General features: G+C 42.7%; 1 protein-coding gene across 3 annotated transcripts in view; it reads right to left on the bottom strand.

The window, feature by feature from the left end:
* FAM169A (family with sequence similarity 169 member A) overlaps positions 1 to 25,247 on the bottom strand; it is a 65,673-nt gene extending 40,426 nt beyond the window's left edge. For all 3 annotated transcript variants that reach the window (XM_075932273.2, XM_089779354.1, XM_075932271.2), the window contains exon 1: positions 25,091 to 25,247. The gene's annotated coding sequence lies outside the window, so the exon portion shown is untranslated. The remainder of the gene's footprint in view (positions 1 to 25,090) is intronic.
* Positions 25,248 to 26,292: the final 1,045 nt, after the last annotated feature.

A 26,292-nucleotide genomic window follows, 5' to 3' on the forward strand; every position in this document is an offset into this window, starting at 1 on the left:
TATTAATTGGTGGCTCTTACCATTTAGCCCATCAACTATGCTTGTAACAGGAGTATTGTTTTGATAAAAAAAAGTTCTTTCTTTTTTTTTATTAACCTGGTATTGGTTCATTTCAGTGTCCTGGAAAATCTGTCTGTGGGATCTGCATGACTCTGACTAGGGGAAAGCAGCCACAGACAGCAATCTTTGGAGAAAAGAGCTTGGGGTGCCCCTGGGGTTGGTTTCAAGTGTCCACCCCAGTTTGGGGGTTCAAAAGCACTTGATGGTGGCAGCAGATTTTTATCCCCCAAATCTAGGCTTTTAGGGGGAACTTTTATACCAAAGCCTGGAGACAGAAGATTTTGGGGTGCTTTTGCAGGCCCCCACTTCTGCATTCATCATCCCAGAGTAAGGAAAGCAGCCTTGACAGCTACAGATTTTCTTTTAAGGAACAGTTCTAAAGCACATTTATGGGGTAATTCATTAGAGTAGGGCCAGGCAAATACAGCTTCAGCCAAGCTCCCTGCTTTCCCTGCTCAGCATTCAGGAAAGCAGGCTACCAGACTATGTGCTTCTATGAATGCTGTGAGCCTAGGGGAGGGGGCAGAAGCTTCTCATGAATGCCCCCAGAAGAATCTTGCAGCTCCCATTTGCCAGTTTACAGCCAACAGGAACTGCCTGTTTCTAAGACAGGCAGCATGTGAAGGAGGATGTGAAAGTGTAACCATGTACACAATTAACCGATGAGCCTGGGCTTATCGGTTAATCTTCATAGTTACACACAGGCTCTTGGGGAACCTCCTGTCGCCCTCCCAATGCTGCCTCTATGTCAAAGGCAGTAGCACAGGGGGCAGGAGGGAGCCCATACACATGGGGAACTAACTTTTAAGCTGGATCCCTGTGTGTACCAGTTTCCAGGGAGCTACCTGTCCCACTCCCCTGCTCTCACACTCCATTCTGTGCTCCAATCCCTTACCCCAAACTCCCTTCTGTATTCAGTCTCTAACCCAGACTGGAAGAATGCAGCCCTTGACCATTTACCAAATGCTTGGAGTGGCCCCCCATCAAAAATTATTGTCCATCCCTGCATTAGAGTCTGTCTTGTGGACTACCTTCACTCTCATTAAAGATAATAGTAATTGCTTAAATGGAGAAGGATTTAATGGATCTTTTGATGTCTGTTGGGGCAGCTCAGCAGCTGGAAACAAGAAGAGAGACCAGCAACATGACACAAGCCAACAGCTCTCTGAAGACCAGCAAGCAGCCCAATGAACTATCATTTAGGAATTTTAATGGAGAGAATAATCAGTTGAAGGCAATCCAATAATAAGCAATTCCAGTAATAAGCAAATTCCATTCCCACCTGCTACAACAATACATTTCACATTTTCAAGATTCTTTTAGACTCTAGAAAGTGAAAACCATGAAGGCTTTCATCTCCAGAAAGAAGTTGCTTATATAATCCATATTTGTGTGAATTACTATTTAGTTTTTCAGATGAGAAAGCCTTGTATACCATCACAATTCTGGGTTTTGGACTTTTTTGGAGAGGGAGTTGGGGAATGAAAGGGCACCAGGAGCAAAGCAGGTCCTCATCACAAAGCTTATCATGCCTCTGTCTCTTTAAGCTTCTGTGTGCTATGTGACTGTAAAACTGTCATGTCAAATCCTTGTCACATCCTGTGAAACGGTGTTCTGTTCATGAGATAATCCTCTGATTGGCCAGGACATATTCTGGCTGAATGAGCAAACTCGATGTAGCCTTAAGCAATCTAACTCATCAAGAGCTTTCATGAAAAACGGACATGAAAGGGGAAAGAATGCCCAAATAATTTGTTTTTTTAATTAGGCAAATAATGCAGTTTATTCTTTTATTAAAACAAAAATTTCACTCTCACTTTAAATGCAAGCAACTTGCACAAAATATTAAAATTCATTGTACTGAAGTCATATGTGTTACATTTCCTTCAGCATGGAAGAGAGTGAGATTTTTTTTTTCCTCCGCCCCTATAAATTACTATGCTAGAAAAGGCACAACCTCTTTTTAAAAGAGACTGGATAGCAAAGAGTGCCTGAGATCAATTCACAAAGCTCCTTGAAATATTTAACAAAATGAGTGAGCATGATGTTTCTGTATGACTTTCCAGCAAACCTCAATTACCAGACACAAAACCTTCATTAACTTAAATATTTAGTAGGGATGTTAAAATGTGCTTACTTAAGTAACCATGTAACCACTGAAAATTTCAGTGGTTACATGGTTACACGTGGGGCAGCTCCCCAGGAGCCAGTGTGCACAGGAAGACAGCTTTTAAGCCGGCTCCCACCTGCCCCCTTCCGCATGCTGCTGCTCTGATACAGGAGCAGCAGTGGGGGACAGAGGCAGCTCCCTGCATGCAGCAGGAGCCTGCATGTAACCGTGAAGGTTAACCAATGAGGCTAGGCTCATCGGTTAATCATGTACACAATTACACTTTCACATCCCTAGTGTTAAGGCTGAAAAATCATCTCCCATGTATTTAATAATAATGAAGACAAGGTTGAAAATTCATTCAAGTTTTGAGTCTGATTATTAACTATGACTCATATTCTCAGTCTCATTTCTGAAAAAGCACCATAAATTTGATCCTGTATTCTTGTCCATCAATGCGTGTGTGTGTGCACACAAAATCATCATCATAAAGAGTCACATCATTCACTCTCCAGATGATAATATTTGTTAGGTTTACATCAAAACTTTCCCCTTCTAAAGCAAAGTTTTACTACATTTTGGTAACTGCACTGGGACAAAAAATGAGGTACTCTGCCATACAAGGAAAAAATCTTGGGGGTTATTTCAGTTCAATTCACAAAGGGGATAAAGGAGGCAGATAGCTCTAGGATATTTTTGATTTTGTGATCACCACCATGAACATATATCCATAGATTGAGGGCAAAATCAACAACGTTCTACTATATACAAACAGACTATAACAGAAGAGGAAGGAAGTCATACTGTAGGAGAGTGAGTTTTTAAGCAATAATATTGTCAATCTTTTACTGTAATAGGTAGGTGAAAAAGAGATTAGAGGGGGGTTTATTAGAATATTCATAAACCATAACCAATATATTTCAAGACACGTTCCTTTTTTGTCTTAATTTAAATATTTTGTTATTTTTTTATCCACTGGAATAGCCCATGTTCTGATCCTGTAAATATACCCATGCCTATCTTTACCCAATGTAAAATTAACAGTCAGTAACGGCCAGCATCAGCTGCTATAGCTCAACTGCTGATTGTTTTTCAGTATGGAAAGTTGTCTGAAAACAAAGTCAATTATGCTCGTGGAACGCCCATTACAATAATTGAGAGTTTCAGGCCAATACTCTCAGAGTAAAATTATGCCCTAAATGCAAATTATACAAAGCAACATCACATGCACAAGAAAGTACCCATACTGAAAAGGAGAATCAGATTGTTTTGAAAATAAGAGGGTCAGTCCCTATCAGATCAGTGAGTTTTCAGATCTTTTTTTTTTAAGGGGGTAAGGGATAACACCCCTAAACAAATATCTATATTTTGGGGGAAAATACAAAAACTTCACTACTTGTAAGGAAAATATTTAGAAAGTCAACAGCTACATTAAACCTGGGCAAACTCCAAGCAAACTATTCCAAAATACATTTTCTGAAAGGATAGGGTGGCTCAAAAGCCATGCAAATCTGTTCTGATTTTAAAAAATACCCTGACATCTGATGCTTAACTTGCACTTAGCCAATTCAGCTTTCAATAAGGTGCAGTATAAACCCTAGAGCAGTGGTCCCCAACGCGGTGCCCGCGGGCGCCATGGCGCCCGCCGGGGCATTTGTAGGTGCCCGCCGACAACCCGGGCTGGCCCCGCCCGCGGCGCACTGGAGGCGCCGGCCCCAAGCGCGCGACACTCACCGGCGCCTGGTGCGCGGCGCTCGGGCGGCCCTAGCCCCGGGGCACATGCGGGCGCCGGCCCCAGGCACAAGGGGCTCGGGCGGCCCCGGCCCTGGCGTGCCCCAGGAGCGCGGCCCCGCCCCCGGGCACCCGGCGCGAGTGTGGCCCCACCCCCGGACGCCCGGCTTGAGTGTGGCCCTGCCCCCGGGCGCCCGGCGCGAGTGTGGCCCCGCCCCCGGGCGCCCGGGAGCCCGTAAAGGTTGGGGACCACTGCCCTAGAGTACAGAGAGTCCTGCATGAAAAAATGAAGGATGATCAATCTGAAACTAAAAAAGTGATATTGTTACATATTCTAAGGCTGCATGTCACAGACTGATAGTACTTAAAAATATTTTATGGTTCCTTGTTAGGAATATGAGGGGAAGAGTAGTCCAGTGGTCAAGGTGCTAGCATAGGACTCAGAAAACCCAGGTTCAGTTCCCTGCTCTACCAAAGACTCCCTGAGTGTCAATGGACAAGTTACTTAGTTTCTCTATGCCTCAGTTCTCACTTTTTAAACTAGGAACAATCCTGGTGTTGGGAGGATAAATTCATTAGATTGTGAGACTATGATAATGAGGCAGATAACATTTACTTATTTAAATACATCACCAGCTTGTAATATTAAAATATCTACCAAGAAACATTAGTAGAATAAAAAATAACTGGTACAGTTATCATTGTATGGTCAAAATATGTCATATGGGCATCCCAGTAAAGCTGTACATCAAGGCATCAGTAAGCCTGCCCTCAGGAACCACGCAGTCTTTCTACTGACTCAGGTGTATACCTGCATTTATTGGTAACTCCGTAGCTTAAGTGGAGATGTTAGATAGCGTGTAATTGAATAGTCACGTAACTGTATGAAATTTTAGTGGTTACACAACTATTCAATAGTCCCCAGGAGCGGGGCCAGAAGCCAGTGCATTCTGACCCCACTCCCTGGGAGCCCCCTGTCACCGCACACTTCTGCCTCTGTATCTGAGGCAGCAGTGCAGGGTGGCAGGCAGAGCCAGTCTGCGAGGGGAACCAGTTTAAAAAACAGCTTCCAATGTGACTGGCTCCTGCTTGCTGCTCCTATCTGTGAGGGGTCTAAACTCCCCATGGATAGAGGCTGCTCCGTGACAGCAGCCCCTGTCCACAGGGGGGCTTGAGTTCCCCACAGACAGAAGCTGCTCCATGGCAGAAGCCCCTGTCCATGGAGAACTCGGTCTCCCGGGGGACAGGAGCTGCTGCCACAAAGCAGCCTCTGTCTGCTGTAAGCCTGGGCCGTCACAGAGAGAGGCTGCCTCTGTGGTAGCCTCCCCTGCCCTGCGCCCCCTCTACCCCTCACCTCTGATACAGGCAGCAGTGCAGGGTGGGGGACCGCAGGTGGCACCACAAAGCTCATACTGGGAGGAACTGGCTTTTAAGCCGGCTCCCCCCAGCACTGCCTTCTGCCTCACCCCTGCCTCTTGAAAGCCAGCTCTCTGTGCATTTTGGCGCCTGTCTGCAGCCCTCACACTCTGCACTGCTGTCTCTCTAACAGACGCAGCAGCGTGGGGCAGGACAGGAGGATCCAGTGTTGGTGGGGAGCTGGTTTTTACAGAGGCAGCAAGAGGTGGGGAGTAAGTATAGTTGATAAGATTAACCAATAAGCCCAGAATTATTGGTTAATTGTGTAGTCGTCTGCATACTGATATCACTAAGCTTAAGAAATGAAAACAACACAAAGCTGAAAAACAACCCAAAATTTTAAGAACCAAACATTTGTGGTTTTTAAAATTTATTCAAAAATACTTGTTTTGCACCTTCCGTAGTGTATTTCAAATATTATGAACCACATCACATCATTAAAGCAAGTAAAACTTCTACGCTTAGGTAATGGAATGTATTCATTTTTATACAATATCAAACATTGCAAAATGGCTGTAGGACTCCTAACCAATTCTGCATTTAGATGACTCAGAATAGAAACTAACCACACACAAATGCAACTCTTTTTAGCTTACTATTTTCACTACCATCTTTAGCATTTGCACTTCCCTAACAAATTTCTCTGTCTGCCACACAAACTTAAATTAAGTACCAAATAAGATTTAAAAAATAAAATTGATTTTTAAAAGTAATGTATACAAATCCAAGCAGAAGCTTCAAAAATTAGATAAGCCAATCATCATATTTATAAAAAGGAAAAAGATTATTTTTATAAATATGCAAAATCCAGTTAGTTTTTTGGATTATTTAATCTTTTGTTGGTCATACACTCCATTTTGTGCTGTGTTTTTTTTAATGTTGAAAGAACAGCTACCTTCTATTGCAAAACATTTTTAAAAGACCCCAAACAAATGGAAACGAAGTGATGAGAATATTAATCAAATATTTGAACAAAATGAAAACAATGGATTCAAAAGAACTGATAAACAGTTTTCATTTCTACAATGCCTTCTATGAAAGGCTCTCAAAACAATTTTCTAATATTAATTAATTTAGCCTTACTATGCCCACTGCGTCCATGACTTTACCCAGGGAATTTCCCAAGACTACAAAAGAGACCTGTGACAAAGCACAAAATAAAATTAGGTCTTCTGACTCCTTATCTTACATATATAAACTATACTAGGGATGCTTTTCTCTTCTACTAAACTATTAAAAGACTACAAACAATGAAACCACACAAGTTACATAAACTTGAATTTCGAGATTTAAAAACTAAAAAAAAAAAAAAAAGCCTTACAACAGGATATCAAACCAAACAAGAATATACATAATGAAACCTCAAGTCTGAATTGAACAAGAAGTTCCCCAAAAATATCCCTGAGGTTTTGTTAATCCTTTTTATAAATAGATAAAGGTCATCTCTATTACTAAGCTGAAAAGAAAGTTCTTGGTGCAGATTTCAATGTATTCCTATTTAAAAAATATGCATAAACCAACCTTGATTACATAATTTTCTTCATAATCCCTTTGTGATAACATAGTGAATCTGAGTGCTGTATTTTCTCTCTTTTTAAGGAAAGAGTCCATATGAAGACAAGTAACTTCTCAGATTCTTAATACACCCAGCTTTATACTGCTGAGAAAGAATAAAATCTCTTGCCTAGAAAACACTGTCAACATCCACCAAGTGCATCAGATTAATGCACCAACGACATTATTTGTAATCTGTTGTTTCAAGCTTCTTACACTGCTCTGGGTTAGTACCAGAGACAAATCTGAGCTTCTGATTTGAAAAACAGAAATTGACAGACACAGTACTTTGTTTGTTTTTGCCCTTGTCAGGTCTATGCTAATTTGACAATCGCCAATGTTAACATTCTTGCACAACAGAGACACGAAACCCTTTTGTAGATAAAGGATCTCATTTCAATAATCCTCACATAAGCAGAATTTAGTGGAGATCAGTGACAATTTTGCTTGTGCAAGGCCAATAGGATTGGGCTCAAAGTGTGTATTTTTTTAAATGTGAATCTAAACACTCAGTTCTGCAAAAGAAAGCCATCAGCATGTAAACTGCTAGGTTATGGACTTTTTTCATTCAAATACTACTACATTAAACGATATTGTGCTGAAGCAGGAGTCTAACTCTGAGAAAGGATTAAAATTTTAATTTTTTAGTATTAAGATGGAAGATCACCATCCTCCTTCTAGGTGCCTACTTTTATCATGTATTACTAAACAACATTCGGTCACTACTGCCAAATATTTTTAACTTATAGTTGTTAAAAATACAACTAGATGCTTAACACACCATGCTATTGTCAGTATAACAATTTATATATACAGTAAACTTCCGATAATCCGGCACCTTTAGGACCCAGAGGGTGACGGATTATCAGATATGCCGGACTATCAGAAGGGGGGCTATGAGGGGTCTGGAGTGGGGTGGGAGGGGATGCCACCCCAGACCCCTCATAGCCCCCCCTTACGATAGTCAGGCTCTGCCCCAGGAGTCCCTGATTCAGCCGCTGCTGGTCAGTTTCAGCAGCAGCTGAATCGGGGATGCCTGCAATAGAGCAGCTGGGGTGCTGCCGGGTTCGTCCCGCAGCACCAAGGGGCGGCGCTACGGCACCAACCCAGCAGCACTCCAGCTGCTCTTGGGGACGCCTGGGACAGAGCAGCTGGGGTACTGCCCGGTTGGTCCCGTAGCACCGCCCCTTGGCGCTGCGGGACCAACCCGGCAGCACCCCAGCTGCTCTGCCCCAGGGGTCCCCAAGTCAGCCGCTGCTGAAACAGATCAGCGGCTGATTCCAGGAAGCCCGGGGCAGAGCAGCTCTGCCCGGGGCTTCCTGGAATCAGCCGCTGATCTGTTTCAGCAGCGGCTGAATCAGGGACCCCTGGGGCAGAGCAGCTGGGGTCCTGCCGGGTTGGTCCCGCATCGCAGTCCTTTGGCGCTGCGGGACCAACCCGGCAGCACTCTAGCTGCTCTGCCCCAGGCATCCCCAAGAGCAGCTGGGGTGCTGCCGGGTTGGTCCCGCAGCCCCGAGGGGCAGCGCCACCAGACCAACCCAGCAGCACCCCAGCTGCTCTGCTCCCGGCTTCCCCGATTCAGCTGCTGGTCAGTTTCAGCAGCAGCTGAATGGGGGAAGCCTGTCCGGCTGCCCCAGCACTTCCGGGTTCCTGATGGTGCCGGACCATCAGGAGTCCCGGAGCATTGGATGCCGGACTAATGGAGTTTTACTGTAACTATTTCTATTAACATCATTAGAAATTTCTCCTACCTTAGATTCACATCCTGAGTAAAACACAAGCCCTGGCGACAAACAAATACATTATTTAATATGAAGAACACCACTTACCCAGCTCTTTATATCTTTGAAGTGCTTTATCAACATTGACTAACTATTTAGGGTCCAATATTGCTCCTATTGAAGTCAATAGCAAAAAACAATGACCTCAATAGAAGCATAATTGGGACCATAATTAATGGTTAGAAACTCAGATATGATAAAGTTCAGTTAAGGCAAGCATATTCTAGAACTGCTTTTTAAAGCCCCAATTAAAGTATTTATGCATATGCGCCTCATTTAAAACCTCTAACTCCACTGAAGTTATTCAAGCAAAGTTAGGCACGTGATTAAGTATCTTGGGGTATGTCTACACTACCCCGCTAGTTCGAACTAGGAGGGTAATGTAGGCATACCGCACTTGCAAATGAAGCCCGGGATTTGAATTTCCTGGGCTTCATTTGCATAAGCCGGGCGCCGCCATTTTTAAATCCCGGCTAGTTCGAACCCCGTGCCACGTGTAGCCGCGCAGCACGGGGTTTGAACTAGCCAGGATTTAAAAATGGCGGCGCCCGGCTTATGCGAATCAAGCCCGGGAAATTCAAATTCCGGGCTTCATTTGCAAGTGCGGTATGCCTACATTACCCTCCTAGTTCGAACTAGCGGGGTAGTGTAGACATACCCTTGCTGAAGCAGGGGCTAAGTTTCTTTAGTAATAATTCAGATAGACAATATTTACATGCTGGCTTGAACTTATATGCTCTGTCCCATGTATTCTTGTTATAACAAGGAAATCACTAGATTTCTTCCTATGTAATCTCCACTCTAAGATTTTTACCCATTAACACCCAGGGTACTTTCTTATAATGAGAATAGGCCAGAAGTCTTTTAAATTAAATTAATTAAAAATCTGTGTTTGAGAGCCTCTGAAGCAGGTACAGTTAATATTTAAATCTGAATGGAGAGCACATCAATCTGAAAATTATTTGAGTCATCTTCCATCTCTATCACTCAAGCTACCAGATAATGCACTATTTCACAAAAACAGTAGTATGTCTTTGCCAATAGAACATCTAAATGACAGAGATATGACTAACTAGAGCAAAATGTATTTTATTTCATAGTACATATTCTTATTATAATCTCCTGATCTGCCCTGCATCCACTCATCCCTACCCTTATTCTTTGTCTTAACCTCTCTCTCTTCTGGTTCTTACCCTTCTCAATTCAAGAATGTTTTAGATCTAAAAGGTGGTTGGTGCCTAAAAAGGTCAGAGCTGATTTGGTTCAATATGTGCACAAGCATGGTAGGGATGTTAAAATTAGATTAATCAACTAATCGAACAGTTAATGGAATTTCTATCAACTATTCGATTAGTTGATAAGGGTGCTTCTGCTTTAAAATGTAGCAAGAACCCACGGCTGTTGCTACATTTCAAAGGAGGAAGTGCTGCAGAGCGTGTTCTGCCTTTGAAATGTACAAGAGTCCCAGCAGGGGCTCTTGTACATTTTAAAGATTGAAACGCCGCTTGGAGCCTGGGGACTGGTGGGGAACCCCACTGGTCCCATGGGCCACTTCAGCTTTGAAATGCACAAGAGCCACAGTGGGGACTCTTGTACATTTCAAAGATGGAACGCTGCCACTGCAGCCCTGCCCCCTCCCATGGAGCTGGAGGGAACTGGCTTTTAAGCTGGCTACCTCCAGCACCACCTCCTCTTCCCACTCCTCACTGCTGCCTCTTTCTGATAGAGGCAGGAAGGAGGAAGGAAAGCAACTAGTCGATTAGCGTGTCGACTATCCGATAACCTTTTGCTTATTGGATAGTTGACCAGTTGATTAGTTGCTTACATCCCTAAAGCAAGGGCATTTTTGAGTGAACACAATGGAGGAAAGGATCAATGATACAGGATGGTGGCCCACTTAAGGGAAGATGTAAAGTGGTGTAATAATTGCTTGCAATTCGCTATGGTCTATGCAGACCACAAGTACAAAAGTGTCCTGTTGCTCACCAAAGGATCGAGGGTCTGTGAGCCCAGTCACAGATAGAACAGTTGCTCCAAGGAACAACAACAAATACTGTTTGGTAACTGTAGATCCCTTTAAAAAAATGTACAGAAGCCATCCCAACAAAAACTAACATAGCTTTGACTATAGCCAGGCAACTGATAAATGTAGTTTTTAGCCAGTGGGGGCTGCCAAAGGAAATTAATTTGGACCAAGGACCACACTTCATTGGGGAAACTATGCAGGAGCTGTGTAAAATACTAGGCATAAACAAAGGTTCCACATAGCAGGACACCCCCAGTCCTCAGGACTAGTGGAACAAATGAATCACACTAACGGATGTGCTAAAAAACATGGTAAAAAAATGGGAAAGATTGGGATGAAAAGCTGCCTATGATTCTAATGGCCTTAAGGTTAATCCCAGCAAGTAATGGTTATACTCCCTTTGTAGCAATGACAAGAAGAGACATGAGAACACCCCAAAACAGTGGTGGTTAGATGTTGATATTCTAGATGGATGGCAACCCAAATGCTAAATTATCCATAGATCCAGTCTCTTTTAGAAGCATTAATAGAAATCTACATGAAAATAGCAGAACAATTGGGTGTAAAATATAAAAAAAGATGACTGGGCAAGGGAAAAAAAAGCCTGTTGAATGGGAGGTTGGAGATCAGGTGCTATATCATTCTTTGGGAATGAAATGGGAAGTCTCAGTGAATATTGTGGGGAAGTCTCAGAGGTGTAGCGATGTTAGACTATAACTTTAAAAACAAGTAGTCCTGTGGCACCTTGGAGACTAACAAAAATGTATTATATAGTATCATGAGCTTTTGTGGGCAAAGCCCACTTCTTCAGAAGAGATGATCTGAAGTGTGTTTTGCCCACAAAAACTCATGATACTATATATTTGTTAGTCTCTAAGGTGCCACAGGACCACTTATTGTAGAAAAGGTCAGCCTAACAGTATACCAAGTAGAAATCTGGTCAAAGAGGATAAAAAAGCCAAAGTTAAAATGGTTCAATTCTTCACAGCTTAAACCATGGAAAGGGGATTTCAAGAAGTAACCTCTAATTAGCTCCACACGGGTGAGGGAAGGTTAGAAAAATGTGTATTTTGTCTTTCAGATTTCTAAGAAAAGACTAGCACAGCTGAAGAACACAAGTGACCCAGGAACAATTATGAGGAAGCTACTGTTGCAATTGTGTACGTGCATGCGTTTTATGTTGCAAGTTTTTTGAATGATTCTATTCTATGATAGCTAATCCTATTCTCCAGCCTGTTGACATCCATATAGTAAATGTGTGGAAAAAAATTTCTGGGTAACGGCACAATGTTGGATCAATCCATTAGTGTTCAATCACACTAGCTGTTTCGTGTGTTGGGAAAAGGGATTTGTCCATAACTATAATGTAATAATGGGTGGATTATCACCAGAAGCCACATCACAATCTCGGTTGTTGTTAATGACTGGATTCTCTAACACAGAGGAAATTGTACCAGACCAAAAACCACAATATAATACCGACTGCCTTAAGTTCATGCAGAAACAACAAAAATGAATCAATCCACTGAGGATGCCTGAATTGATTCCAAAATGTGGGATATTAAATTTTATGGGATGTGTGTGGCAACTAGGAGGGGACATTGATATTAACATATATTGCAAAGCCTCTGGATAAAATTAAATTTTAAAATTGCCACTGAGTCTGATATGAAAAAATCCACAACAAAAAATCTGTCATGTATTCTACTGTCATGTATTCTTCCTGGGCATATAAAGAAAACTAACAATGGAAAACCACTGACATGTTTCCATATGTGGCCCATGAAAATCTGGCATGTGTTTGTGTGAGGATCAAAATTTACAAGAAAAAGAGACAAATGAACCCAAAGATATAGGTCTGATACATTCACTGAATAAAACTCAGCTGATTTATATGTGAGAAAGGGATGTGTTTGTGTGAGAAGTCATTGTCCAACAGTTGCAGTGGATTGTAAGGAGCTGTATGTTATGACTCACTTAGTTAATAGATGTTTTTACAAATTACAAAGATTAAAAGTTGTAATTCTGAATACTATGTACCTGTATGGACTGTAAACTATTTGAAGTTTAAACCACAATCGTACCACAATGTAACATTTGTAATCTCACATACTACAAACTATTGCAGATGCAGGACACCATCACTCCCGGTGAAAAATATTTTTAGGGTGGTCACCTTCTTCAACTAGTATACGAAATATAATACAATTGTCTTTATAAGCGAGCATAATAGCTTTGGCTCGCTGGATGAAGAGAACTGTTCGAAGGATATAGGAAGTTGTCATGCCAAGTCTAATAAAGCCAACAAGGAAAGTTCCCCTGCCTTGATCAGGATTGATAGGCATGGCACTGAATGATTAGCATGTATATTCTGGTTCCTTGGTAATGGTTAATAGAGAGTATGGATATTACTGTGTAAGGCTCTTTCACTGGTAAAAGGTCCTGCAAACTCACAGGAAGTTATACCCTGAGCCCTGGGAATTGGGTAACAGTGAATTCCCTTTGAGTGTTGAAGTGACAGGAGAATTGTGTGTGGGTAACACACCTATCTTTAAAAAAATCCACACTTGACCCCACTTGTCTCTCCATCCATGGCCCTTCTCCCTTTCATCTCTAACCTCATTGAATGCACAGTCTACAATAGCTGTCTGGACTTCCTCCCATCCAATGCCATCCTAGACCCGCTCCAATCCAGCTTCCACCCTTTGCTCTGCTCTGAAACCACTCTCACCAAAATCTATAAAATGATAGGACTCCATCTTTATCTTTCTTGACCTGTCAGCTAGTTGCCTGATACTGGTGACCCCACTCTTCTTCTTGGAATTTTCTCCATGGCTTCTTCGACTCCAATTTCTTCTACCTAACTGCTCTTTTAAAAGCTTATAGGATTTTCCTCACCTCTCCTCCAACTGTCTAGGTTTTCACAGGGCTCCGTCCTTGGTCCTCTTCTTTTCCTCATTCACATACACAAATTTAACTAAAATCTTTATGCTAACAACTCACCAGTCTACCCCTTGATATCAGACCTATTTCCTTCTGCCAAAACTAAAATCTCAACTGGTTTCTCAGATACCTCCTCTCAGAGGCATCTAGCCATCAGCTCAAACTCAGCATAGGCTAAAACAGAGTTCTTAATCTCTACACACACAATCCTTTGTATTAGCTTCTTTCTCTATCACTGTGGGCAACACTGCCATCTTTCTTGTTACACAGTAGGTCCATAATCTGTTCATCATTTTCAACTAGACCTCCCTTCTCCCATAACTGGCTTATACAGAAACAATCTATAAGATCTCTAAGACGGTGATTTTCAAAGTTGGCTGGAAACTGTGTTGGCTGTGAGGCTCCATGGCTATAGACAAGTAAAGTATCGCAGGCCCACCAGTGGCTTACTCAGAAGGGCCCGCAATCCCATTCTGAGAACCACTGCTTTAAGAAACAACCTTTCCTATTCATCCACAGACCAAAAAAAAAAACCCCCAAACACCATGGTGTCATCATCTTGATTAACACAACAACCTTTTCTCTTGTCTTCTTGTCCCACTCATGATCACTCAGTATGCAGCCATAAAGATAGTATTCCTAGTCTGTTGCTTAGCCACTACATCAGCTCTATCCCTCTAACTGGCTCGGCCTTCTCTATCACATGTGCAAGGTAAGGGTGTGGTTGTGCCAGTACAATGGGATGTGCCCTGAATATAAGGGCTTTGCATACAACAGAAAGGGAAGGCTCTGCTAGCAGGGACAGTTCTACTATACAATGACCACAGGGGGCAGCAAGGAGCCAGAGATGGGTACCAGGACAGCTATAACCCCATTGTGCCAGCAGGGGCTTAGGGTGGAGGAAGGGACAGCGATCTACTATATATTTCAGAGAGTTTGTCTGTTTGTGTGCCTGTTTGTCCCCCCACAGTGCCAGGTGCAGTGGCCATGGACAGGCACTTCTTACCTGGACCAAAACTGCTATGATGAGATAGGGCTGAGGTTGTCCTGTCTCCCCAGGAAGCTTGCATACTGAATCCTTCATCCCCAGCCCCAGACCAAAACAAGCAAAACAAAACTTGAGTTAAGGACCTAAGTAACACTGAGTAAATCTTCTAGTATTTTATAGCAGTAGAGTAGAAGTAAGTAAGATGTTAGGCTTAAGCAGAGGACACGCACTACCTCCGAATAATTTGCAATGCCCCCACTGAACATCAATGATACAATAGAACCTCAAAGTTACAAACTGACCAGTCAACCATACATGTCATTTGGAACCAGAAGTATGCAATCAGGTAGCAGGAAACAAACAAAGTAAATACAGTACAGTACTGTGTTAAATGTAAAGAAATTAAAGGGAAAGTTTTAAAGAACTGACAAGGTAAGAAAACTCGATACTTTTTCATTTAAATTAAGATGACTAAAAGAAGCGTTTTTCTTCAGCATTGTAAAGTTTCAAAACTCTATTAAGTCGATGTTCAGTTGTAAACTTCTGAAGAATCATCCTAACACTTGGTTCAGAGTTATGAAAAATTCAGAGTTACAATTTCCATTCCCAAGGTTTTCATAACTCAGAGGTTATGTACAGCCATACTTTTAATGCTGTATTCTGTTGTTAATTCTTCTGTTTTAAGGATGACACAATGTAACAAAAAATAGAAGTGAAACATGAGAAGGAACAAACTGTTTCCTGGAACAAACACTAATGAAGTAGCTACACTGGTGTATACAAAAATGTTAGTTAACACATTAACTGGCAGCCAATTAACATGTTACAATGCAAACAAAAACTCTAGACAAGACTGATGATAATTTGTTTGATTGGTAGGTGAAAGGAATTCATATACAATCCTCTCCCTACTATATCTATCTTTCTCTTCATTATTCATTCTGGAACTCTCCTGAGCCCCACATTCCTCTGTGGGCATCCTATACTCCCTTTCCCAAGCTTGTGTCTTCTATCACTTCTTCAAGCTAACCTACAATTTGCTAATTGTTCAATTTTTTCTGGTCCCATTCCAGTGTAAAAATAGGCACTCAAGTTACAAAGTATCCTCAGATATCCAAAAATGGCTGAATGGTTTAAGTTAGAGCAGAGCTGAGACACCTCAATGCTACAGCTGCACATATGTACTTTAGGGATGGTTTTAAGCAATTGTACAATCGAAAAAGCATTACTTCCTCCAAAGCATGCTGCACAAACCACTGCTTCAAATAAGATAGTGTAGTACATAGACTGCTAGTCTGTTCCAATATCAGGGCTGCCAACTCTCATGATTTTATCTCAAGTCTTGTGATTTTTGGGGGGTATTTTTATTAAAGCTAAGGTATTAAGGTAAATTTTTAAAAGCAGAGAATCTTTGCTTTCATTGAAAAAAGTTAAAAGTTTTTAGCCCTTAAGCCTTCACAGAGAAGCTTGAAGTCATGAACCCTAAAATGCCAATTCCATAAGGCAACGCTCCCATTTTGGGAATTTATTGATTTCTATGCCAATTTCAGAATTTTTGAGCCCTCCTTCTGTCTGGAAATGCTGCAATATGACACTGGTTATGTTGCTGCTGTGATGAACAATTAATATGCACTTGAAAATCTCTGATGAATTTTTATCATCAATTTAGAAATCACCCAAGTTCCAATAAAAGAGTAAGCACTGGGTTATTTCCACTGAAGTTATGAGAGCTGCCATTCACTAGGAATTGTTTACTCTCTAAACTCCCTTGCTTGTATGTACGGAATTACACAGAGCCAAACAAATTATTTGTCTTCTAGTAACACATCAGAATGTATTAATAGAATGCCTGTGGTATTTTGATAGCCTGTGTATAAAAGCATAAGCTAACTTTTGTTAGCACAACATTCAATACCAGTTAAAGTTCATTGAAATAAAATTATGCCATCATGCCTAGAAATGGCCACTGAAGTCATAATAGGAAAAATCATCTATGTTGTTTTCAAATAAAACACATTCTTCTAACATTGCTCCAGGGGCTACTGATTTGTTGAAGGCTCCACCCTTCTTGGTTATGTATTCCTCTCCCTTTCCCTTCACCCCCCAGTGATTGCATAAGTTTAAAGAAACTTGGTAAAACATGTTAACGAAGCATACCTATCAACTTCATTTTATTTTACTTCATGAAAGCTCACAAATATAAACGGCAGTGTCAAGTTCTGTTCATCCTGACCCACAGCTGCCAATTTAGCCACATAAGCACAAGAGTCTGCTCACATGCATGCAATTGGAGGACCTGATCCCATGTTACAACATGAATCTCTTATTAAAATCATTTTACTATTCAAAAATACATAGCACCCTATGGCAGTACAAGCAAAAATGTAGAATACTAAATGACAGTTCCCTGTGAAATCTACTCACTAGACTCATAGCATAAGCGTTCAATTTTTATTTATAAAAAATAAAACTTCCAGTTTTTCTATACAGGCAGTCCCCGGGTTACATGGATCCGACTTACATCGGATCCCTACTTACAAACGGGGTGAGGCAACCCCGCACTAGCTGCTTCCCCCCAGCAGACCAGGGAGACGCGAAGCTAGCACCCCCCTCAGCAGATCAGGGAGATGAGGAGCGGCTTTTCTCAGCAGACACCTCAGCTTGAGAGAAGTGAGGTGTGGGAGAATAAAACTGAGCTCTGGAGAAATGTTTGGTTAGAGTTTCCCCTACAATATGTACCAGTTCCGACTTGCATACAGATTCAACTTAAGAACAAACCTACAGTCCCTATCTTGTATGTAACCCGGGGACTGCCTGTATTTTGAAAATAAGTTAGTCCTGTCTGTTCTCACTAATTTTGGAATAATTTTAAGTCACCTTTGAAAGTCTCTCACTTTTGATAAACTTAAAAAACAACAAATGGTCTGGTAGCACTTTGTAGACATGTAGATGGTATTAGGAGTTTTTATGGGCACAGCCCACTTCTTCAGATGACTGGAGTTTTGAGTTTAGGATGTGCAGACCAAAATAAATAGGAGAAAAGGGAGCGGGGGGAAGGAAAAAATTGGAAGGGGGTGGGAAACAAGGAGCAAGGATATGAAAATATCAAAGGGAAAACCAAATAGGTAGAACTGGTAATCTATAAGCTTCAGGTACATTACAGAGGAAGGGTACTAATGCAAGAATCTACACAGATAAAGAGCTGTTGGCACCTTTATTAAATGTTAGGTTGAGAATGTCCCAGCTATCCGTTATCTCAATTGAGGAGGCCATTAGTGTGAGAACTGAATTTGTGGATGAATTGTAATTCCAACCCCCCTCTGTGTATTTGTCTAGTAGAATTCCCTTCATCTCTAATTGCCATCCTATGATCCTTATCTGCTTCTTTTAACTATCCAATCTTTAGGTGCCTATAGATTACCAGTTCTTCCTATTTGGTTTTCCCTTTGATATTTTCATACCCTTGCTCCTTGTTTCCTGTCCCCTTCTATTTTTTTCCTTCCCCCCTATTTATTTTGAGTGTGCACATCCTTAACTCAAAAACTCCGGTCATCTGAAGAAGTGGACTGTGCCCACGAAAGCTCATGATACCATCTACATGTTTTGTTAGTCTATAAAGTGCTATCAGACCATTTGTTATTTTTTAAAATGATCCCGTACAGACTAATTTGGCTACCCCCTGAAGTTTCTGAACATGCAAGGCACTGCATTCAGCCATATGGAATGGAAATCCATCAACTTCACAAAGAAACTCGCATAGATCCAAACTGACATCATCTTTCTTCCCAAATGCAAACAGATGGACATTGTACCTAAGGGCCTACGGGTGAAAAACCCACTACAATCTACATATCCCATGGACTAGAGCCAGAGATTATGCCACACTCTCGCAAAAAAAACCTAAGGAACCACCTTATCATCATTCTATATAACAAACAGAAAAAAATCAAGGAGAAGCTCTCTACATGAGAAACTATTATTAAAAATGAAGCCTCCACACACGCTTCATCTTTTCCAGACTTTACTACAATTCAACAAATCACCTACAAGGACCACTTCATCTCCCTTCAGAAGAAAAAGGACAATAAACTATCCAAACTGCTATATGCCTCAGGATCTCTCATTCCAGATACTTTTGAGTCACCCAATAACATCATCAACCTAGCTAACCACTGTCTTAGCCCAGCAGAAGAATCTATCCTATCCCACGGACTCTCCTTCTGGCCTACCATTCCCATAAATATAATTCAGTTCTGTGGGGATCTGGAATTCTATTTTTGCTGTCCCCGCCTGAAGGAATACTTCTAGCACACTGATGTACAACACCCTGACCTTACTATTCCCCCCTGCCAATCCCACAAGAGGAAGGTTTCTATGTGGACTCCCACTAACAGTCATAATGAAAGTCTTGATTTCTACATTGACTGCTTCCACAAACATGCTCGAGCTGACATTATCAGCAAACAGCAAAATATAACATACAACCTCAGTCATGCAGAACGCACTGCTATACACAGCCTCAAAAACAATCCTATCATCATAATCAAAGAGGCCAACAAAGGAGGCACTGTAGTCATCATGAACAGAACAGATTATGAACAGGAGGCAAACAGACAACTCACCAGTACCAGATTCTACAAGCCTCTCTCCTGTGATCCCACTAAGGAATACTAAAAAACCTGAAAAAACTGCTCATGAAGTTCCCTGATGCTGCTCAGGAACAAATTTACATTAACATCGCCCTCCCCTCCCCCACCAAAATCCCTGACCAGGAACTTTCTATCTACTACCCAAAATATACAAACCTGGAAATCCCGGATGGCCCATCATCTCAAGCACTAGCACACTCACCACAGGATTATCTGGCTATATCAACTCCCTCCTCAGACCCTATGCTACCAGCACTCCTAGCTACATCCGCGACACCACTGACTTTCTGAGGAAACTTCAAAACATCAGTAATCTACCTGAAAACACCATCCTGGCCACTATGGACATAGAAGCCCTTTACACCAACATTCCACATGAAGATAACGGATTACAGGCCATCAGGAATACCATCCCCGATAACAGCACTGCACACCTGATTTACAGAGCTCTGCGACTGTCCTCACCCACAACTACTTCCAATTCGGAGTCAATCTGTATCTTCAAGTCAGCGGCACAGCCATGGGTACCCGCATGGCACCACAATATGCCAACGTCTTTATGGCTGACCTTGAACAACGTTTCTTCAGCTCTCATCCCCTAATACCCTACTTTACTTATGCTACATCGGTGACATCTTCATCATATGAACCCATGGAAAAGAGACTCTTGAAGAATTTCAAAAGGATTTCAACAATTTCCACCACACCATCAACCTCAGTCTGGACCAGTCCACGTGAGAAATCCACTTCCTGGACACTACAGTACAGTTAAATAATGGACAAGTTTCTACCACCATATACCGGAAACCTACCAACCACTACACTTACCTTCATGACTCCAGATTCCATCCCAGACACATTTCTCAATCTATTATATACGGCCAAACCCTAAGATTCAACCGGATTTGCTCTGATCCCACAGACAGAGAAAAACACCTACAGGATCTTTATAGAGCATTCTTAAAACTGAAATACCCACCTGGAGAAGCGAAAAAACAGATTGACAGAGCCAAAAAAGTACCCAGACATGAACTACTTCAAGACAGACCCAAATGAGAAAATAACAGAATTCCACTTGTCATTATCTACAGTCCACAATTCAGACCCCCTCAAAAGCATTATACACAATCTGCAACCCATCTTGGAAAATGATCCTTCACTCTCAGAGGCCTTGGGGAAAAAGCCTATTCTCGCTTACAGACAACTCCCCACCCTGAAACGAATTATTTCTGGTAACCATGATACACAACCACATCATAAGCACCCAGGAACCCAACCCTGAAATCAGCTGCAGTGCCGACTCTGCCCACATAGCTATACAAGCGAATTCAACACTGGAGCCAACATCATAAGCTACCAAATCAGAAAATCATTTAACTGCACATCCAGTAATTTGATCTATGTCATCAAATGCCAGCAATGCCCCACTGATTCGACAAACTGGACAGTCCCTATGAGAAAGAATCAATGAACACAAATCAGATATATGTAAAGGGAACATATAGAAACCTGTTGGGGAACACTTCAATCTATCTAATTACTCTTTAAAAGATCTTCAAGTGGCTGTCTTGTCACAAACCAATTCTACTATCCAAATACACAGAGAGGTGTTGGAATTACAATTCATCCACAAAGTCAATTCTCACACTGATGGTGTCCTCAATCGAGATAACAGATGCCTAGGACATTATCAACCTAACATTCAATGAAGGTGCCAACAGCTCTTTGTCTGTGTAGATCAATGTTTCTTAAACTTTTAAAGACCACCAAACAATTTTTTTTTGAGGAACTCTAAGGATTTTTGTTTGAGGGAAAAAAAAGGTTGGGGGGAAAAAGGGTTACTGAGCAACCCCGCCCCCCCAAAAAAGGGTCGCCTGCCTCTTTATGGGTGGCCATTTTGAATTCTGTTGTTCCCTGCGGCACACCAGTGTGCCACAGAACACAGTTTAAGAAACACTGGTGTAGATTCTTGCATTAGTACCCTTCCTCTCTAATTGCTATCCTATGATCCTTATCTGCTTCTTTTAACTATCCAGTCTTTGGTGCTCATAGATTACCAGTTCTACCTATTTGGTTTTCCCTTTGATATTTTTATATCCTCTGCTCCTTGTTTCCTGCCCCTTCCATTTTTTTCCTTCCCTCCTCTCTCCTATTTATTTTGGGTCTGCATATCCTAAACTCAAAACTCTGGTCATCTGAAGAAGTGGGCTGTGCCCACGAAGCTCATGCTACCATCTACATGTTTTGTTAACACTTTATAGACTATCAGACCATTTGTTGTTTTTTAAGTTTATCCTGTACAGACTAACTCGGCTGCCCCCTGAAGCTTCTCACTTTTGAGAAGACTGAGGGAATGAATTCCAGGGAGATATTTAAAACCTCTCTTGCTGAAACTGATCACAATTTGAGAGCTTCAAATACAACAAAATGTTAACATTATTATTTGTAATCACTAAGTAAGTGTTGAGTGTATTCTGTCATTTGAAAAAAAAAGTCACTATGTGCAAACAAAACAGCAGGGATGCCAGACAATAGTTATCCAGGCATAACTATCCTTTTGTGCCTTCTACTTCAGCAGACTTTAAAAGGGTGCAAGTAGGGAGAAGTTATCCAGTCCCTTTGCACTAAGAATGGCTTATACCCATAACGACCTTCTTCTAAGCAAGGGTTTGACTGTTTTCTTAATTTACAAACAATTTTCTTACCAGCTCAATGTTACAGTGTGAACACACTAGAATACCATGCATGGATTTAAGTGCCAGACATGAGTATGCACCTCACATTATTAAAAGCATGCAAGCTACTATCTGTCCCAAATTTTACATTTCACAGACCACAATAGGATGAATAATACTTTCTGGAATGTACTGACTGATAAGATTTGATGAATAGGTTACAACTTTGGGAGGATGGAAGAAGCACTTCTCTATGTTAAGGTAAAGGATTGGGATGCGCACACAGTCAAATTACCAAATTTCTGAAAACACTTACATGAATAGGAACTCAAAATACAGCAAAGTACATTGGGAAAAAACTTAATATTAAAAAGAAGTAATGCCCATAGTCCCAGAGTATTTCAGATGGTTTCTACAAAAATCTTCAGCAGTTTAAAATAATTGTTTTTCAAACAAATTACTATCCTTAAACATTCAAAATTAACTGAAGATTTCACACCTCTTGCAGACTCATTGTTTCCAACTAACTGAAATGGACAAATTCATATTCATGAAGTTTGCTTTGGAACCATTAAATTAATAAATCAGAAATTATTTTAACTGAAAGTTTAAATTATACAGAAGCTGATGAACCAACCCAGGAAAAGTACTGGTACAGCTAATACCACCAACTTGGAACAATAAACTGACAAGGTACTCAATTACTGTATGAAAAGGTTGAGGGAGGAGGAAGACAGACTACAGAGATCTCCAGTAACCCTTCACCAACCATTCAGTGACACAGCACTAATTTAATTACACTGATACTTCTGCCATGATGAACACTAAGGCTATGTCTACACTCAGGGCTTCTTGTGCGAGTAATATACAAATGAGGCTACGTGTGGAATATTGCCGAGCCTCATTTGCATACCTAATGAGCCACCATTTTTTTCAGGAGAGGCTCTTGCACAAGAAGGAGTGTCTACATTGCCCCTTCTTGCGCAAGAAAAACCCTCTTGTGCAATGCTATTACACCTATTACGTGACAGGAAGAACGGCATTGCGCAAGAGGGTTTTTCTTGCGCAAGAAGGGGCAGTGTAGACGCTCCTTCTTGCGAAAGAGCCCCTTCTGAAAAAAATGGTGGCTCATTAGGTATGCAAATGAGTCTCAGTGATATTCCACGCTTAGCCTCATTTGCATATTACTCGCGCAAGAAGCCGCAAGTGTAGACATAGCCTAAGGATGTAAGGCAGTAGTGGACTGCCCCAAAGGCTTATCCAGTATCTGAGTCAACTACTTGCTTTCCCCACCTTGCTGACTCTGTGTCAGAGGCAGCAAGGGAAGGGAGAGCAGGAACTGGTGCTAGGGAGTGCAGCTTAAAAGAGCCACAGCAGTCCCAGATCCAGCATGAGCTGGGACTATTTAGTTCTACCTTGTACCACCCCTGGGAGCTAACCCTCCTATAACTTCTCGGTTAACTAATTAACCTCAATTTATAATAAATACACCACTTAAAATCTGGAATAGGTAGGTACACCACACTTTAGCAAACAGTGATGCACGATATACTAAAGTGAATACTTGTTTACTGAACAAATAGCCAGTAGGTAAGAGAAGGGGGGGAAAGTTGGATCCAAAAAGAGAAAGCAGTAAGTATCAGCTAGCCAATACTGACTTCCACAGTTGACTAATTTTCCTCAGGGTGCACATGATTAAGGAGGGGCAGAGGGAAATGAATCAAAGCTCATAAAACTTACAAAATGGTAGTTTCCTATTTGGTGTTATTTTAAAAACTGGATTTATTGAGAACTTTACTTTTCAGACACAGGAATTAAAAATAAGTATTATGTATATTATGCTTGAGAATTCCTTTGAGGTTGGTGAAAGCCATTGTTCTAAATCTGATTTCCATGGAGTCATTCCACTTGTAGAGAGCCAAATCAGCTTGAAGAAACACTAGACATTACAAGTTATAGCCAAGACCTCTTTGCTTTATCAATGGTAGCTCATGGGGCAAAGAAGATGCATCCCATAAAGGCTTCATTGTACAATATATACCTTTTGCAAAAAAAAAGAAAAAAAACAACAACAAAAAACCACACACCACCTGGCTGCATTAAATAGCTTTGGCCAGAGAAGTGGCCATTTCCTTAGAGCAAAGATAAACTTACATAAACTTTAGCATTATGGAAAGCTTCAGGGCAGTAGCTGAGTTAGTCTTTAACAGGGAAAACTTTAAAAAACAACAAATAGACTACTAGCCCCGTAGCGACTAACAGAACAAGTAAATGGTATAGCTTTCATGGGCATAACCCACTTCTTCAGATGACAGGAGTGTTGGAAGTCCAGATCCAAGAATAAATGGGGGGGGGGGGCTCTCCCTCCTTTTTTCTTCCCTCCTCCCCCTTATTTATTCTTGGATCTGGACTTTTAATACTCCTGTCATCTGAAGAAGTGGGTTGCACCCACGAATACTCATACCACCATCTACATATGTTGTTAATCTTTAAGGTGCCACTAGACTATTCGTTGTTTTTTAAGTGTTTAACATTATGGAACATCTAGCTCCTTGTGTGTTAGGATGAAGCCTGAGCAAAGGTAATAATAAACCTTCCTCATCTAGGTTAGGAAGGAGCGATTGTAAGGCTGGGGGTTTATAACCCTCTTTACAAACGAATCAATGAAGGAATGTGATGTGTTTCACGGAGGCCTTTAGAGTCACCCTGGTTTTCCTTCCATCCATCCCAAACTCATCGCCATTGATTTTTACTACCCCATCTTGAAGCCGCTGCCTTCAGGCCTTCAGTTCACACACAGCTGGGGAGAGGGCTCCACGCGGCTGGCTTTCAGCGCGGCGGCTGCAGCCCTGGAGGCGCAGGCCCAAGAGCCCGGTGGGGAGCACGGGAGAGGGGGGGCCAGCGCACACCTGGCGCACCGGCCTGCCGCGGGGGAGGGGAACACCCGCAGCGCAGCATCCCCCGCGCCCGGCCAGCGCCTCCCCGCCCACCTGCCCCCGGGGAGACCCGCCGCCCGCGCGCCGCCCCCGGGACTAGCGGCCCCCCCGCTGGCCGGCCGCGGAGGAAGCCTGCGAGCCAGGCCCGGCGGGGGCGGGCGGGGGCTGGGCAGCCGCAGCCAGGTTAGCCGCACACGCCGCGCGGCCCTGCGCGCTCTCACCTCGGCCTGCGGGACTGCACGGAGGCTGCAGCGCGGGGCTCTGCCGCCGCTGCCTTGCGTGGCTCGCACCTTCCCCTGCTCCGCGCCGCTGCCCGGCGCCTCAGCTCATCCCTGCCGCCCCCCGCCGCGCCGCGCCGCCTCCCCTCTGACGCACGGCTCCTGCATCGCCCACCCGCGGCTCCCTCCCCTCCGCGGGCAGCCCCGCGCTCCCGGCCCTGCCAGCCTTGCCCACGCGGCACCGGCGCTGCGCCTCCTTTTTCTGCGCAGCAGGGGCCAGGGCCGGGCAAGGACAATACCGGAGCCACTGACTTGTCCGTGGTTATAGTCCAAAAGCAGACACCTTGCCTGCACGTATCCCGACGGACGGGGGCACTCCCGGGGATGGGCTGTATTGCCCTGACTGCCAGCGCCTGCCGGTCAGGGACATAAAGAGCAACCACAGAGAAGAGCAGGACACAGGTTATTGTCAGAGACCGCCCTGCATGCTTGATTCATGGTACAAAATAGCCGAGTGTAGCACGGTGCAAGCCTGTGCCTAGATACTGCCCAAGTACAGCACAAGATGCGTTCTAAATTAACATCCATGGGAGGCTGGATGGTAGACATCTAATTGGAGCCTCCCTTAATATAAGAGCCAGGTAGTCACCCCACTTATTGCTGAAGGCAATGGTCGTTTACAAAGATGCCTGTTATTATAACAACAGGGAGAGAAGGGCACACACACAATATCATTTTATAACGGTTATATTTCAAGTACTGTATCTTCACTGAAAAACATCATATTACCAAAAGCTTCAGAGGGGTAGCGGAGTTAGTCTGTCAGGAAAAACATAAAAAACAACAAATAGTCTGGTTGTTGTTCGTCCATCGTATTCGAAGAGGACCTTGACATCTAACGGGTTATGGACTGTTCATGGTGTGTCCGCAAATGGCTGATAAGGCCGATACGGGCACGGAATGTTCTGCCACATGTCGGGCAGACATGTGTGGGCACCACTGTTGCAGCTTTTGCAACTCTGGCTTTACGGAGTGCTCGCTTCTCTTGTGCTATGGTTGTCCTTCTGGCTTCAGATGTTTGACAGCCTTGGTAGATCAGCGTGCGCCATGTTGATTGGTCTTGTGCCAGGGTCTCCCAGGAGGTCGTGTCAATATCCAGGGACTTGAGAGAGGCTTTAAGCGTATCTTTGTATCTGGTAGCATTT

Source organism: Pelodiscus sinensis, chromosome 6, assembly GCF_052426305.1.
Source record: "Pelodiscus sinensis isolate ZL-2025 chromosome 6, ASM5242630v1, whole genome shotgun sequence".
NCBI lineage: Eukaryota > Metazoa > Chordata > Testudines > Trionychidae > Pelodiscus > Pelodiscus sinensis.